This window comes from Martes martes (assembly GCF_963455335.1).
Source record: "Martes martes genome assembly, chromosome: X".
NCBI classification, from domain to species: Eukaryota; Metazoa; Chordata; class Mammalia; order Carnivora; family Mustelidae; genus Martes; species Martes martes.
In genome coordinates, this window is record NC_137897.1 from 49354543 (window position 1) to 49370776 (window position 16234).

Here is a 16234-nt window from a genome sequence, read left to right on the forward strand (position 1 = left end):
CCAGGGTTCCCCCCCGAGCGACGGCAGGAGTCCATCCAACGGGAGTGTGGAGCGCTGCCCTGAGGCCCGAGGGGAGGGCGATCCTTTGGGTGAAGCTCAGGGTTAAGGTTTGGTGTCAGGGCTTAGGCCCAGGGTGGCGTCCAGGGCCCTGTGTCACCGGAATCCTGCTCTGAGCTCTCGCTTGGAGGGCGGGGCGTCGCCCGCAGCCTGCTTCGCTTCTGCGTTCTCGGGGCTTTGGTCTGGCTCCAGTCTTGCGTCCCATTCGCGGGTCGTCCCTCCGTCTCAGCCTCCAGACCCAGGGAGAAACCAGGGCCGTGCCTGGGGTCAGGGGGAGAATCGGGGCCCAGAGGGATGATCCGCGCCCAATCCAGGCCTGTGTGCAGAAGTGCTCTGAGGGCTGCGTCGAGGTTGGGCATGAGGGGGAGCATCCGGCTTCTCCTTTGCCCTCCAGGGAGAAGCTCCTTTGTTCCGGAGCTGAAAGGACGTCGCCGGAGTCCTGGTCTTCCGGCAGGATCCCCGGGGCTTTCCAAAACCTTCGTTCTTGCCGGGACAGCCTGGCGTAGACCGGCTGTCCAAAGTCCACGGGAGACTCGCAAGCAGGGCCCGGTCCCCCGCGGGGTCACCTGAGGCCAGGGCTCGGGCGAGAGGCCTGCAGGACTTTGTGGCCCACACATGGGCCACCCAGAGTCCTAGCCGAAGGCTGAGTGCAGGGCTGCCGTTCGCCTGAGGGCCAGATCTCGCATTAGGGCCTTTGTGGCTCTGGTGGGGGCGCGGGTGTGGGAACATCACAGCGTTGCTGAGTTTCGTGTTTGGGGCTCGAGTCCAGAGGTCCAGCAACCCCTGCGGGTCCAAGGGGCAACTTTCCCTCTCTGTTCCTGACTGAACGTGGGTAGCTTCGCTCAGGAGCACCAAGTCCTTTGCACCCTCAGAACCAGAGTTCGGCCCCGGGACGTGCCAGAGACGCAGTGAGTTGCAGGGCTACGCCCCAGGAGGGGGGAGGAGTCTATGCGACGCCAGTGGGGAGACGTCCTCCGAGGCCCGAGGGGAGGGCGCCCTAGCATTCCCGTGACGCTCGGGGTTGAGGTTGAGTGGAGCTCCGTTGTCATTCCGGTTCTCCACAGTGCTGTGCTCTAGACTGGCGACCGAGGCCGTTCCCCTGGGCTTCGTCCCCACCTCGCTCGGAACGGCCTGTACCTCCGTGAAGCACGACGGGAGGGGAACCATGCAGCCCATGTACTGCGACTGCTTTCTCCGAGTCAAGTCCATGGCCCTTTCTTAGGCTCTCACCCGGCCTTCCAAAAGCGCTCCCGTCCTCAGAAAGGAAGAGGGAAGCGCAAAGACCGGATCGCTCGGCCCCTGGCTGTTTCTCAGGGCTGAGGCGATGGCGCCTCTCAACGTGCACATTCCGTTCCAAATGCAAGTATCTTCAGCAAGAAGCGCTTCCGTGAAAGATGCTTCCCCCACGGACTTGTTTCTCAGAGGGAAGAAGCTGACCCTGGCCTTACGCTTTTAGTCTTTGGCAGGGCTTCCTTCCTCCAGCAGGCTGGTTGTCCAGGGACAGTTGCTCAGCCCTGCCCTATGGATCTCAGGATACGCCCGAGGTCGCTTTCCTGCGGCGTAGACGCAGACCTGCGTGCACGGGGCTGTCTTCCCGACACAGGATGGCCGCTGGAAATGCACTGGCCACAGGCTGGTTCCTCAGAGCTAAGGGCGGGACCCTGGAATCCTCCTTTCACGCACACTTTCCAGAACGCGCCTAGCTTCAGGAAACTTCAGAGGAGTTCGAAGGTGCATTCTCTGCACACACGGTGCTCAGAGGTACGTCGATAGGGCTTTCCTTCGGTTTCTCCCTCTCTCTCTCTCTCTCTCTCTCTCTCACTCACACACTCACGCGAGCCCCACGCGCGCGCGCACGCACACACTCACGCTCATGCACACGCACACAGGGCCATGCTTCTGTCGTCCCAAAGCTATAGGGAAGTTGAAGGACGGTTTGTGTCCCGTGCTGGTACTTCCCGTGAAGTGCACGGCACTCTCCTCCAGCGCGAACACCCATCCCTGAAAACGTTTCTATCTGCAGGAATCCAGAGGCTGGTGGGAAGGTGCCTTCTCCACACACTTGCTTCTCAGAGTCCCGAAGAGGACGCTCTCCTTACACTCTCAGCCCCGCTTTCGAGCACGCTCCCTTCGTGGAGGGCAGAAGACGTGGGTGGACAGACGGTTTCTCCACAGTGCTTCCTGAAGCCGGGTGTACGGCCCTTTGCGTCTCCCGTCACACACTTTGGGAAAATGCTCCCGTCTTCAGGAAAAGGGCCTGTGACCTGGAAGACGACATGGATGTCTTCCTGGATCCTGATCCACGAGCAGGACGGAAGTTGGAAGACGTAGAACATGGGAACCTAGCAGGAGCCCAGCAAGGAAATTGGAGCAGTAATGCGAACGCGCCCCGAGGAGCAGAGTGCGGGCGCCAGGTGGCACCACAGCGGCCTTCTACGGACCGCGTGGAAGAGGAAATCAGAACAACTGCAGGGATGCGGTTTCCAAAGGGAGAGCCATGGAACGAACCTTGCCAAACCCGTTCCTCCGAGGCCAGCCTTCTCTGGACCCGCAGGCGATGGCAGGGGCCTCCCAGACGGTAGGGTGGACAGCGGCGGACCCCGACCCGGAGGCCTAGTCCTGGACGGGTGGCATCAGGAAGAGCCGCTGGGAGAGGCACCTTGGCATCCCCAGGGGGAGAGTCGTCCCAGGAATCCCGGTCGCCAGGAACATCTCCGCCGCCGTTTGCACGTCGCCCAGCTTCCAGAGCGGGAGTTTCCGACGTGCAAAACGGCACGGTTTCCGTCTGTGTTCTGGACCGACTCGTTGGGCATCGACCCGTCAGGGCCATCCAGGGCACTTTCCGAGCCCGGGTTTGGAGATGGTTACTCGTACTGCCGGGGGGTGGGGGGGTGGGAAGACCAGGGTTCCCCCCCGAGCGACGGCAGGAGTCCATCCAACGGGAGTGTGGAGCGCTGCCCTGAGGCCCTAGGGGAGGGCGATCCTTTGGGTGAAGCTCAGGGTTAAGGTTTGGTGTCAGGGCTTAGGCCCAGGGTGGCGTCCAGGGCCCTGTGTCACCGGAATCCTGCTCTGAGCTCTCGCTTGGAGGGCGGGGCGTCACCCGCAGCCTGCTTCGCTTCTGCGTTCTCGGGGCTTTGGTCTGGCTCCAGTCTTGCGTCCCATTCGCGGGTCGTCCCTCCGTCTCAGCCTCCAGACCCAGGGAGAAACCAGGGCCGTGCCTGGGGTCAGGGGGAGAATCGGGGCCCAGAGGGATGATCCGCACCCAATCCAGGCCTGTGTGCAGAAGTGCTCTGAGGGCTGCGTCGAGGTTGGGCATGAGGGGGAGCATCCGGCTTCTCCTTTGCCCTCCAGGGAGAAGCTCCTTTGTTCCGGAGCTGAAAGGACGTCGCCGGAGTCCTGGTCTTCCGGCAGGATCCCCGGGGCTTTCCAAAACCTTCGTTCTTGCCGGGACAGCCTGGCGTAGACCGGCTGTCCAAAGTCCACGGGAGACTCGCAAGCAGGGCCCGGTCCCCCGCGGGGTCACCTGAGGCCAGGGCTCGGGCGAGAGGCCTGCAGGACTTTGTGGCCCACACATGGGCCACCCAGAGTCCTAGCCGAAGGCTGAGTGCAGGGCTGCCGTTCGCCTGAGGGCCAGATCTCGCATTAGGGCCTTTGTGGCTCTGGTGGGGGCGCGGGTCTGGGAACATCACAGCGTTGCTGAGTTTCGTGTTTGGGGCTCGAGTCCAGAGGTCCAGCAACCCCTGCGGGTCCAAGGGGCAACTTTCCCTCTCTGTTCCTGACTGAACGTGGGTAGCTTCGCTCAGGAGCACCAAGTCCTTTGCACCCTCAGAACCAGAGTTCGGCCCCGGGACGTGCCAGAGACGCAGTGAGTTGCAGGGCTACGCCCCAGGAGGGGGGAGGAGTCTATGCGACGCCAGTGGGGAGACGTCCTCCGAGGCCCGAGGGGAGGGCGCCCTAGCATTCCCGTGACGCTCGGGGTTGAGGTTGAGTGGAGCTCCGTTGTCATTCCGGTTCTCCACAGTGCTGTGCTCTAGACTGGCGACCGAGGCCGTTCCCCTGGGCTTCGTCCCCACCTCGCTCGGAACGGCCTGTACCTCCGTGAAGCACGACGGGAGGGGAACCATGCAGCCCATGTACTGCGACTGCTTTCTCCGAGTCAAGTCCATGGCCCTTTCTTAGGCTCTCACCCGGCCTTCCAAAAGCGCTCCCGTCCTCAGAAAGGAAGAGGGAAGCGCAAAGACCGGATCGCTCGGCCCCTGGCTGTTTCTCAGGGCTGAGGCGATGGCGCCTCTCAACGTGCACATTCCGTTCCAAATGCAAGTATCTTCAGCAGGAAGCGCTTCCGTGAAAGATGCTTCCCCCACGGACTTGTTTCTCAGAGGGAAGAAGCTGACCCTGGCCTTACGCTTTTAGTCTTTGGCAGGGCTTCCTTCCTCCAGCAGGCTGGTGGTCCAGGGACAGTTGCTCAGCCCTGCCCTATGGATCTCAGGATACGCCCGAGGTCGCTTTCCTGCGGCGTAGACGCAGACCTGCGTGCACGGGGCTGTCTTCCCGACACAGGATGGCCGCTGGAAATGCACTGGCCACAGGCTGGTTCCTCAGAGCTAAGGGCGGGACCCTGGAATCCTCCTTTCACGCACACTTTCCAGAACGCGCCTAGCTTCAGGAAACTTCAGAGGAGTTCGAAGGTGCATTCTCTGCACACACGGTGCTCAGAGGTACGTCGATAGGGCTTTCCTTCGGTTTCTCCCTCTCTCTCTCTCTCTCTCTCTCACTCACACACTCACGCGAGCCCCACGCGCGCGCGCACGCACACACTCACGCTCATGCACACGCACACAGGGCCATGCTTCTGTCGTCCCAAAGCTATAGGGAAGTTGAAGGACGGTTTGTGTCCCGTGCTGGTACTTCCCGTGAAGTGCACGGCACTCTCCTCCAGCGCGAACACCCATCCCTGAAAACGTTTCTATCTGCAGGAATCCAGAGGCTGGTGGGAAGGTGCCTTCTCCACACACTTGCTTCTCAGAGTCCCGAAGAGGACGCTCTCCTTACAATCTCAGCCCCGCTTTCGAGCACGCTCCCTTCGTGGAGGGCAGAAGACGTGGGTGGACAGACGGTTTCTCCACAGTGCTTCCTGAAGCCGGGTGTACGGCCCTTTGCGTCTCCCGTCACACACTTTGGGAAAATGCTCCCGTCTTCAGGAAAAGGGCCTGTGACCTGGAAGACGACATGGATGTCTTCCTGGATCCTGATCCACGAGCAGGACGGAAGTTGGAAGACGTAGAACACGGGAACCTAGCAGGAGCCCAGCAAGGAAATTGGAGCAGTAATGCGAACGCGCCCCGAGGAGCAGAGTGCGGGCGCCAGGTGGCACCACAGCGGCCTTCTACGGACCGCGTGGAAGAGGAAATCAGAACAACTGCAGGGATGCGGTTTCCAAAGGGAGAGCCATGGAACGAACCTTGCCAAACCCGTTCCTCCGAGGCCAGCCTTCTCTGGACCCGCAGGCGATGGCAGGGGCCTCCCAGACGGTAGGGTGGACAGCGGCGGACCCCGACCCGGAGGCCTAGTCCTGGACGGGTGGCATCAGGAAGAGCCGCTGGGAGAGGCACCTTGGCATCCCCAGGGGGAGAGTCGTCCCAGGAATCCCGGTCGCCAGGAACATCTCCGCCGCCGTTTGCACGTCGCCCAGCTTCCAGAGCGGGAGTTTCCGACGTGCAAAACGGCACGGTTTCCGTCTGTGTTCTGGACCGACTCGTTGGGCATCGACCCGTCAGGGCCATCCAGGGCACTTTCCGAGCCCGGGTTCGGAGATGGTTACTCGTACTGCCGGGGGGTGGGGGGGTGGGAAGACCAGGGTTCCCCCCCGAGCGACGGCAGGAGTCCATCCAACGGGAGTGTGGAGCGCTGCCCTGAGGCCCTAGGGGAGGGCGATCCTTTGGGTGAAGCTCAGGGTTAAGGTTTGGTGTCAGGGCTTAGGCCCAGGGTGGCGTCCAGGGCCCTGTGTCACCGGAATCCTGCTCTGAGCTCTCGCTTGGAGGGCGGGGCGTCGCCCGCAGCCTGCTTCGCTTCTGCGTTCTCGGGGCTTTGGTCTGGCTCCAGTCTTGCGTCCCATTCGCGGGTCGTCCCTCCGTCTCAGCCTCCAGACCCAGGGAGAAACCAGGGCCGTGCCTGGGGTCAGGGGGAGAATCGGGGCCCAGAGGGATGATCCGCGCCCAATCCAGGCCTGTGTGCAGAAGTGCTCTGAGGGCTGCGTCGAGGTTGGGCATGAGGGGGAGCATCCGGCTTCTCCTTTGCCCTCCAGGGAGAAGCTCCTTTGTTCCGGAGCTGAAAGGACGTCGCCGGAGTCCTGGTCTTCCGGCAGGATCCCCGGGGCTTTCCAAAACCTTCGTTCTTGCCGGGACAGCCTGGCGTAGACCGGCTGTCCAAAGTCCACGGGAGACTCGCAAGCAGGGCCCGGTCCCCCGCGGGGTCACCTGAGGCCAGGGCTCGGGCGAGAGGCCTGCAGGACTTTGTGGCCCACACATGGGCCACCCAGAGTCCTAGCCGAAGGCTGAGTGCAGGGCTGCCGTTCGCCTGAGGGCCAGATCTCGCATTAGGGCCTTTGTGGCTCTGGTGGGGGCGCGGGTGTGGGAACATCACAGCGTTGCTGAGTTTCGTGTTTGGGGCTCGAGTCCAGAGGTCCAGCAACCCCTGCGGGTCCAAGGGGCAACTTTCCCTCTCTGTTCCTGACGGAACGTGGGTAGCTTCGCTCAGGAGCACCAAGTCCTTTGCACCCTCAGAACCAGAGTTCGGCCCCGGGACGTGCCAGAGACGCAGTGAGTTGCAGGGCTACGCCCCAGGAGGGGGGAGGAGTCTATGCGACGCCAGTGGGGAGACGTCCTCCGAGGCCCGAGGGGAGGGCGCCCTAGCATTCCCGTGACGCTCGGGGTTGAGGTTGAGTGGAGCTCCGTTGTCATTCCGGTTCTCCCCAGTGCTGTGCTCTAGACTGGCGACCGAGGCCGTTCCCCTGGGCTTCGTCCCCACCTCGCTCGGAACGGCCTGTACCTCCGTGAAGCACGACGGGAGGGGAACCATGCAGCCCATGTACTGCGACTGCTTTCTCCGAGTCAAGTCCATGGCCCTTTCTTAGGCTCTCACCCGGCCTTCCAAAAGCGCTCCCGTCCTCAGAAAGGAAGAGGGAAGCGCAAAGACCGGATCGCTCGGCCCCTGGCTGTTTCTCAGGGCTGAGGCGATGGCGCCTCTCAACGTGCACATTCCGTTCCAAATGCAAGTATCTTCAGCAGGAAGCGCTTCCGTGAAAGATGCTTCCCCCACGGACTTGTTTCTCAGAGGGAAGAAGCTGACCCTGGCCTTACGCTTTTAGTCTTTGGCAGGGCTTCCTTCCTCCAGCAGGCTGGTGGTCCAGGGACAGTTGCTCAGCCCTGCCCTATGGATCTCAGGATACGCCCGAGGTCGCTTTCCTGCGGCGTAGACGCAGACCTGCGTGCACGGGGCTGTCTTCCCGACACAGGATGGCCGCTGGAAATGCACTGGCCACAGGCTGGTTCCTCAGAGCTAAGGGCGGGACCCTGGAATCCTCCTTTCACGCACACTTTCGAGAACGCGCCTAGCTTCAGGAAACTTCAGAGGAGTTCGAAGGTGCATTCTCTGCACACACGGTGCTCAGAGGTACGTCGATAGGGCTTTCCTTCGGTTTCTCCCTCTCTCTCTCTCTCTCTCTCTCTCACTCACACACTCACGCGAGCCCCACGCGCGCGCGCACGCACACACTCACGCTCATGCACACGCACACAGGGCCATGCTTCTGTCGTCCCAAAGCTATAGGGAAGTTGAAGGACGGTTTGTGTCCCGTGCTGGTACTTCCCGTGAAGTGCACGGCACTCTCCTCCAGCGCGAACACCCATCCCTGAAAACGTTTCTATCTGCAGGAATCCAGAGGCTGGTGGGAAGGTGCCTTCTCCACACACTTGCTTCTCAGAGTCCCGAAGAGGACGCTCTCCTTACACTCTCAGCCCCGCTTTCGAGCACGCTCCCTTCGTGGAGGGCAGAAGACGTGGGTGGACAGACGGTTTCTCCACAGTGCTTCCTGAAGCCGGGTGTACGGCCCTTTGCGTCTCCCGTCACACACTTTGGGAAAATGCTCCCGTCTTCAGGAAAAGGGCCTGTGACCTGGAAGACGACATGGATGTCTTCCTGGATCCTGATCCACGAGCAGGACGGAAGTTGGAAGACGTAGAACACGGGAACCTAGCAGGAGCCCAGCAAGGAAATTGGAGCAGTAATGCGAACGCGCCCCGAGGAGCAGAGTGCGGGCGCCAGGTGGCACCACAGCGGCCTTCTACGGACCGCGTGGAAGAGGAAATCAGAACAACTGCAGGGATGCGGTTTCCAAAGGGAGAGCCATGGAACGAACCTTGCCAAACCCGTTCCTCCGAGGCCAGCCTTCTCTGGACCCGCAGGCGATGGCAGGGGCCTCCCAGACGGTAGGGTGGACAGCGGCGGACCCCGACCCGGAGGCCTAGTCCTGGACGGGTGGCATCAGGAAGAGCCGCTGGGAGAGGCACCTTGGCATGCCCAGGGGGAGAGTCGTCCCAGGAATCCCGGTCGCCAGGAACATCTCCGCCGCCGTTTGCACGTCGCCCAGCTTCCAGAGCGGGAGTTTCCGACGTGCAAAACGGCACGGTTTCCGTCTGTGTTCTGGACCGACTCGTTGGGCATCGACCCGTCAGGGCCATCCAGGGCACTTTCCGAGCCCGGGTTCGGAGATGGTTACTCGTACTGCCGGGGGGTGGGGGGGTGGGAAGACCAGGGTTCCCCCCCGAGCGACGGCAGGAGTCCATCCAACGGGAGTGTGGAGCGCTGCCCTGAGGCCCTAGGGGAGGGCGATCCTTTGGGTGAAGCTCAGGGTTAAGGTTTGGTGTCAGGGCTTAGGCCCAGGGTGGCGTCCAGGGCCCTGTGTCACCGGAATCCTGCTCTGAGCTCTCGCTTGGAGGGCGGGGCGTCGCCCGCAGCCTGCTTCGCTTCTGCGTTCTCGGGGCTTTGGTCTGGCTCCAGTCTTGCGTCCCATTCGCGGGTCGTCCCTCCGTCTCAGCCTCCAGACCCAGGGAGAAACCAGGGCCGTGCCTGGGGTCAGGGGGAGAATCGGGGCCCAGAGGGATGATCCGCGCCCAATCCAGGCCTGTGTGCAGAAGTGCTCTGAGGGCTGCGTCGAGGTTGGGCATGAGGGGGAGCATCCGGCTTCTCCTTTGCCCTCCAGGGAGAAGCTCCTTTGTTCCGGAGCTGAAAGGACGTCGCCGGAGTCCTGGTCTTCCGGCAGGATCCCCGGGGCTTTCCAAAACCTTCGTTCTTGCCGGGACAGCCTGGCGTAGACCGGCTGTCCAAAGTCCACGGGAGACTCGCAAGCAGGGCCCGGTCCCCCGCGGGGTCACCTGAGGCCAGGGCTCGGGCGAGAGGCCTGCAGGACTTTGTGGCCCACACATGGGCCACCCAGAGTCCTAGCCGAAGGCTGAGTGCAGGGCTGCCGTTCGCCTGAGGGCCAGATCTCGCATTAGGGCCTTTGTGGCTCTGGTGGGGGCGCGGGTGTGGGAACATCACAGCGTTGCTGAGTTTCGTGTTTGGGGCTCGAGTCCAGAGGTCCAGCAACCCCTGCGGGTCCAAGGGGCAACTTTCCCTCTCTGTTCCTGACGGAACGTGGGTAGCTTCGCTCAGGAGCACCAAGTCCTTTGCACCCTCAGAACCAGAGTTCGGCCCCGGGACGTGCCAGAGACGCAGTGAGTTGCAGGGCTACGCCCCAGGAGGGGGGAGGAGTCTATGCGACGCCAGTGGGGAGACGTCCTCCGAGGCCCGAGGGGAGGGCGCCCTAGCATTCCCGTGACGCTCGGGGTTGAGGTTGAGTGGAGCTCCGTTGTCATTCCGGTTCTCCACAGTGCTGTGCTCTAGACTGGCGACCGAGGCCGTTCCCCTGGGCTTCGTCCCCACCTCGCTCGGAACGGCCTGTACCTCCGTGAAGCACGACGGGAGGGGAACCATGCAGCCCATGTACTGCGACTGCTTTCTCCGAGTCAAGTCCATGGCCCTTTCTTAGGCTCTCACCCGGCCTTCCAAAAGCGCTCCCGTCCTCAGAAAGGAAGAGGGAAGCGCAAAGACCGGATCGCTCGGCCCCTGGCTGTTTCTCAGGGCTGAGGCGATGGCGCCTCTCAACGTGCACATTCCGTTCCAAATGCAAGTATCTTCAGCAGGAAGCGCTTCCGTGAAAGATGCTTCCCCCACGGACTTGTTTCTCAGAGGGAAGAAGCTGACCCTGGCCTTACGCTTTTAGTCTTTGGCAGGGCTTCCTTCCTCCAGCAGGCTGGTGGTCCAGGGACAGTTGCTCAGCCCTGCCCTATGGATCTCAGGATACGCCCGAGGTCGCTTTCCTGCGGCGTAGACGCAGACCTGCGTGCACGGGGCTGTCTTCCCGACACAGGATGGCCGCTGGAAATGCACTGGCCACAGGCTGGTTCCTCAGAGCTAAGGGCGGGACCCTGGAATCCTCCTTTCACGCACACTTTCCAGAACGCGCCTAGCTTCAGGAAACTTCAGAGGAGTTCGAAGGTGCATTCTCTGCACACACGGTGCTCAGAGGTACGTCGATAGGGCTTTCCTTCGGTTTCTCCCTCTCTCTCTCTCTCTCTCTCTCTCTCACTCACACACTCACGCGAGCCCCACGCGCGCGCGCACGCACACACTCACGCTCATGCACACGCACACAGGGCCATGCTTCTGTCGTCCCAAAGCTATAGGGAAGTTGAAGGACGGTTTGTGTCCCGTGCTGGTACTTCCCGTGAAGTGCACGGCACTCTCCTCCAGCGCGAACACCCATCCCTGAAAACGTTTCTATCTGCAGGAATCCAGAGGCTGGTGGGAAGGTGCCTTCTCCACACACTTGCTTCTCAGAGTCCCGAAGAGGACGCTCTCCTTACAATCTCAGCCCCGCTTTCGAGCACGCTCCCTTCGTGGAGGGCAGAAGACGTGGGTGGACAGACGGTTTCTCCACAGTGCTTCCTGAAGCCGGGTGTACGGCCCTTTGCGTCTCCCGTCACACACTTTGGGAAAATGCTCCCGTCTTCAGGAAAAGGGCCTGTGACCTGGAAGACGACATGGATGTCTTCCTGGATCCTGATCCACGAGCAGGACGGAAGTTGGAAGACGTAGAACACGGGAACCTAGCAGGAGCCCAGCAAGGAAATTGGAGCAGTAATGCGAACGCGCCCCGAGGAGCAGAGTGCGGGCGCCAGGTGGCACCACAGCGGCCTTCTACGGACCGCGTGGAAGAGGAAATCAGAACAACTGCAGGGATGCGGTTTCCAAAGGGAGAGCCATGGAACGAACCTTGCCAAACCCGTTCCTCCGAGGCCAGCCTTCTCTGGACCCGCAGGCGATGGCAGGGGCCTCCCAGACGGTAGGGTGGACAGCGGCGGACCCCGACCCGGAGGCCTAGTCCTGGACGGGTGGCATCAGGAAGAGCCGCTGGGAGAGGCACCTTGGCATCCCCAGGGGGAGAGTCGTCCCAGGAATCCCGGTCGCCAGGAACATCTCCGCCGCCGTTTGCACGTCGCCCAGCTTCCAGAGCGGGAGTTTCCGACGTGCAAAACGCACGGTTTCCGTCTGTGTTCTGGACCGACTCGTTGGGCATCGACCCGTCAGGGCCATCCAGGGCACTTTCCGAGCCCGGGTTCGGAGATGGTTACTCGTACTGCCGGGGGTGGGGGGGTGGGAAGACCAGGGTTCCCCCCCGAGCGACGGCAGGAGTCCATCCAACGGGAGTGTGGAGCGCTGCCCTGAGGCCCTAGGGGAGGGCGATCCTTTGGGTGAAGCTCAGGGTTAAGGTTTGGTGTCAGGGCTTAGGCCCAGGGTGGCGTCCAGGGCCCTGTGTCACCGGAATCCTGCTCTGAGCTCTCGCTTGGAGGGCGGGGCGTCGCCCGCAGCCTGCTTCGCTTCTGCGTTCTCGGGGCTTTGGTCTGGCTCCAGTCTTGCGTCCCATTCGCGGGTCGTCCCTCCGTCTCAGCCTCCAGACCCAGGGAGAAACCAGGGCCGTGCCTGGGGTCAGGGGGAGAATCGGGGCCCAGAGGGATGATCCGCGCCCAATCCAGGCCTGTGTGCAGAAGTGCTCTGAGGGCTGCGTCGAGGTTGGGCATGAGGGGGAGCATCCGGCTTCTCCTTTGCCCTCCAGGGAGAAGCTCCTTTGTTCCGGAGCTGAAAGGACGTCGCCGGAGTCCTGGTCTTCCGGCAGGATCCCCGGGGCTTTCCAAAACCTTTGTTCTTGCCGGGACAGCCTGGCGTAGACCGGCTGTCCAAAGTCCACGGGAGACTCGCAAGCAGGGCCCGGTCCCCCGCGGGGTCACCTGAGGCCAGGGCTCGGGCGAGAGGCCTGCAGGACTTTGTGGCCCACACATGGGCCACCCAGAGTCCTAGCCGAAGGCTGAGTGCAGGGCTGCCGTTCGCCTGAGGGCCAGATCTCGCATTAGGGCCTTTGTGGCTCTGGTGGGGGCGCGGGTCTGGGAACATCACAGCGTTGCTGAGTTTCGTGTTTGGGGCTCGAGTCCAGAGGTCCAGCAACCCCTGCGGGTCCAAGGGGCAACTTTCCCTCTCTGTTCCTGACTGAACGTGGGTAGCTTCGCTCAGGAGCACCAAGTCCTTTGCACCCTCAGAACCAGAGTTCGGCCCCGGGACGTGCCAGAGACGCAGTGAGTTGCAGGGCTGCGCCCCAGGAGGGGGGAGGAGTCTATGCGACGCCAGTGGGGAGACGTCCTCCGAGGCCCGAGGGGAGGGCGCCCTAGCATTCCCGTGACGCTCGGGGTTGAGGTTGAGTGGAGCTCCGTTGTCATTCCGGTTCTCCACAGTGCTGTGCTCTAGACTGGCGACCGAGGCCGTTCCCCTGGGCTTCGTCCCCACCTCGCTCGGAACGGCCTGTACCTCCGTGAAGCACGACGGGAGGGGAACCATGCAGCCCATGTACTGCGACTGCTTTCTCCGAGTCAAGTCCATGGCCCTTTCTTAGGCTCTCACCCGGCCTTCCAAAAGCGCTCCCGTCCTCAGAAAGGAAGAGGGAAGCGCAAAGACCGGATCGCTCGGCCCCTGGCTGTTTCTCAGGGCTGAGGCGATGGCGCCTCTCAACGTGCACATTCCGTTCCAAATGCAAGTATCTTCAGCAGGAAGCGCTTCCGTGAAAGATGCTTCCCCCACGGACTTGTTTCTCAGAGGGAAGAAGCTGACCCTGGCCTTACGCTTTTAGTCTTTGGCAGGGCTTCCTTCCTCCAGCAGGCTGGTGGTCCAGGGACAGTTGCTCAGCCCTGCCCTATGGATCTCAGGATACGCCCGAGGTCGCTTTCCTGCGGCGTAGACGCAGACCTGCGTGCACGGGGCTGTCTTCCCGACACAGGATGGCCGCTGGAAATGCACTGGCCACAGGCTGGTTCCTCAGAGCTAAGGGCGGGACCCTGGAATCCTCCTTTCACGCACACTTTCCAGAACGCGCCTAGCTTCAGGAAACTTCAGAGGAGTTCGAAGGTGCATTCTCTGCACACACGGTGCTCAGAGGTACGTCGATAGGGCTTTCCTTCGGTTTCTCCCTCTCTCTCTCTCTCTCTCTCTCTCACTCACACACTCACGCGAGCCCCACGCGCGCGCGCACGCACACACTCACGCTCATGCACACGCACACAGGGCCATGCTTCTGTCGTCCCAAAGCTATAGGGAAGTTGAAGGACGGTTTGTGTCCCGTGCTGGTACTTCCCGTGAAGTGCACGGCACTCTCCTCCAGTGCGAACACCCATCCCTGAAAACGTTTCTATCTGCAGGAATCCAGAGGCTGGTGGGAAGGTGCCTTCTCCACACACTTGCTTCTCAGAGTCCCGAAGAGGACGCTCTCCTTACACTCTCAGCCCCGCTTTCGAGCACGCTCCCTTCGTGGAGGGCAGAAGACGTGGGTGGACAGACGGTTTCTCCACAGTGCTTCCTGAAGCCGGGTGTACGGCCCTTTGCGTCTCCCGTCACACACTTTGGGAAAATGCTCCCGTCTTCAGGAAAAGGGCCTGTGACCTGGAAGACGACATGGATGTCTTCCTGGATCCTGATCCACGAGCAGGACGGAAGTTGGAAGACGTAGAACACGGGAACCTAGCAGGAGCCCAGCAAGGAAATTGGAGCAGTAATGCGAACGCGCCCCGAGGAGCAGAGTGCGGGCGCCAGGTGGCACCACAGCGGCCTTCTACGGACCGCGTGGAAGAGGAAATCAGAACAACTGCAGGGATGCGGTTTCCAAAGGGAGAGCCATGGAACGAACCTTGCCAAACCCGTTCCTCCGAGGCCAGCCTTCTCTGGACCCGCAGGCGATGGCAGGGGCCTCCCAGACGGTAGGGTGGACAGCGGCGGACCCCGACCCGGAGGCCTAGTCCTGGACGGGTGGCATCAGGAAGAGCCGCTGGGAGAGGCACCTTGGCATCCCCAGGGGGAGAGTCGTCCCAGGAATCCCGGTCGCCAGGAACATCTCCGCCGCCGTTTGCACGTCGCCCAGCTTCCAGAGCGGGAGTTTCCGACGTGCAAAACGGCACGGTTTCCGTCTGTGTTCTGGACCGACTCGTTGGGCATCGACCCGTCAGGGCCATCCAGGGCACTTTCCGAGCCCGGGTTCGGAGATGGTTACTCGTACTGCCGGGGGGTGGGGGGGTGGGAAGACCAGGGTTCCCCCCCGGAGCGACGGCAGGAGTCCATCCAACGGGAGTGTGGAGCGCTGCCCTGAGGCCCTAGGGGAGGGCGATCCTTTGGGTGAAGCTCAGGGTTAAGGTTTGGTGTCAGGGCTTAGGCCCAGGGTGGCGTCCAGGGCCCTGTGTCACCGGAATCCTGCTCTGAGCTCTCGCTTGGAGGGCGGGGCGTCGCCCGCAGCCTGCTTCGCTTCTGCGTTCTCGGGGCTTTGGTCTGGCTCCAGTCTTGCGTCCCATTCGCGGGTCGTCCCTCCGTCTCAGCCTCCAGACCCAGGGAGAAACCAGGGCCGTGCCTGGGGTCAGGGGGAGAATCGGGGCCCAGAGGGATGATCCGCGCCCAATCCAGGCCTGTGTGCAGAAGTGCTCTGAGGGCTGCGTCGAGGTTGGGCATGAGGGGGAGCATCCGGCTTCTCCTTTGCCCTCCAGGGAGAAGCTCCTTTGTTCCGGAGCTGAAAGGACGTCGCCGGAGTCCTGGTCTTCCGGCAGGATCCCCGGGGCTTTCCAAAACCTTCGTTCTTGCCGGGACAGCCTGGCGTAGACCGGCTGTCCAAAGTCCACGGGAGACTCGCAAGCAGGGCCCGGTCCCCCGCGGGGTCACCTGAGGCCAGGGCTCGGGCGAGAGGCCTGCAGGACTTTGTGGCCCACACATGGGCCACCCAGAGTCCTAGCCGAAGGCTGAGTGCAGGGCTGCCGTTCGCCTGAGGGCCAGATCTCGCATTAGGGCCTTTGTGGCTCTGGTGGGGGCGCGGGTCTGGGAACATCACAGCGTTGCTGAGTTTCGTGTTTGGGGCTCGAGTCCAGAGGTCCAGCAACCCCTGCGGGTCCAAGGGGCAACTTTCCCTCTCTGTTCCTGACGGAACGTGGGTAGCTTCGCTCAGGAGCACCAAGTCCTTTGCACCCTCAGAACCAGAGTTCGGCCCCGGGACGTGCCAGAGACGCAGTGAGTTGCAGGGCTACGCCCCAGGAGGGGGGAGGAGTCTATGCGACGCCAGTGGGGAGACGTCCTCCGAGGCCCGAGGGGAGGGCGCCCTAGCATTCCCGTGACGCTCGGGGTTGAGGTTGAGTGGAGCTCCGTTGTCATTCCGGTTCTCCCCAGTGCTGTGCTCTAGACTGGCGACCGAGGCCGTTCCCCTGGGCTTCGTCCCCACCTCGCTCGGAACGGCCTGTACCTCCGTGAAGCACGACGGGAGGGGAACCATGCAGCCCATGTACTGCGACTGCTTTCTCCGAGTCAAGTCCATGGCCCTTTCTTAGGCTCTCACCCGGCCTTCCAAAAGCGCTCCCGTCCTCAGAAAGGAAGAGGGAAGCGCAAAGACCGGATCGCTCGGCCCCTGGCTGTTTCTCAGGGCTGAGGCGATGGCGCCTCTCAACGTGCACATTCCGTTCCAAATGCAAGTATCTTCAGCAGGAAGCGCTTCCGTGAAAGATGCTTC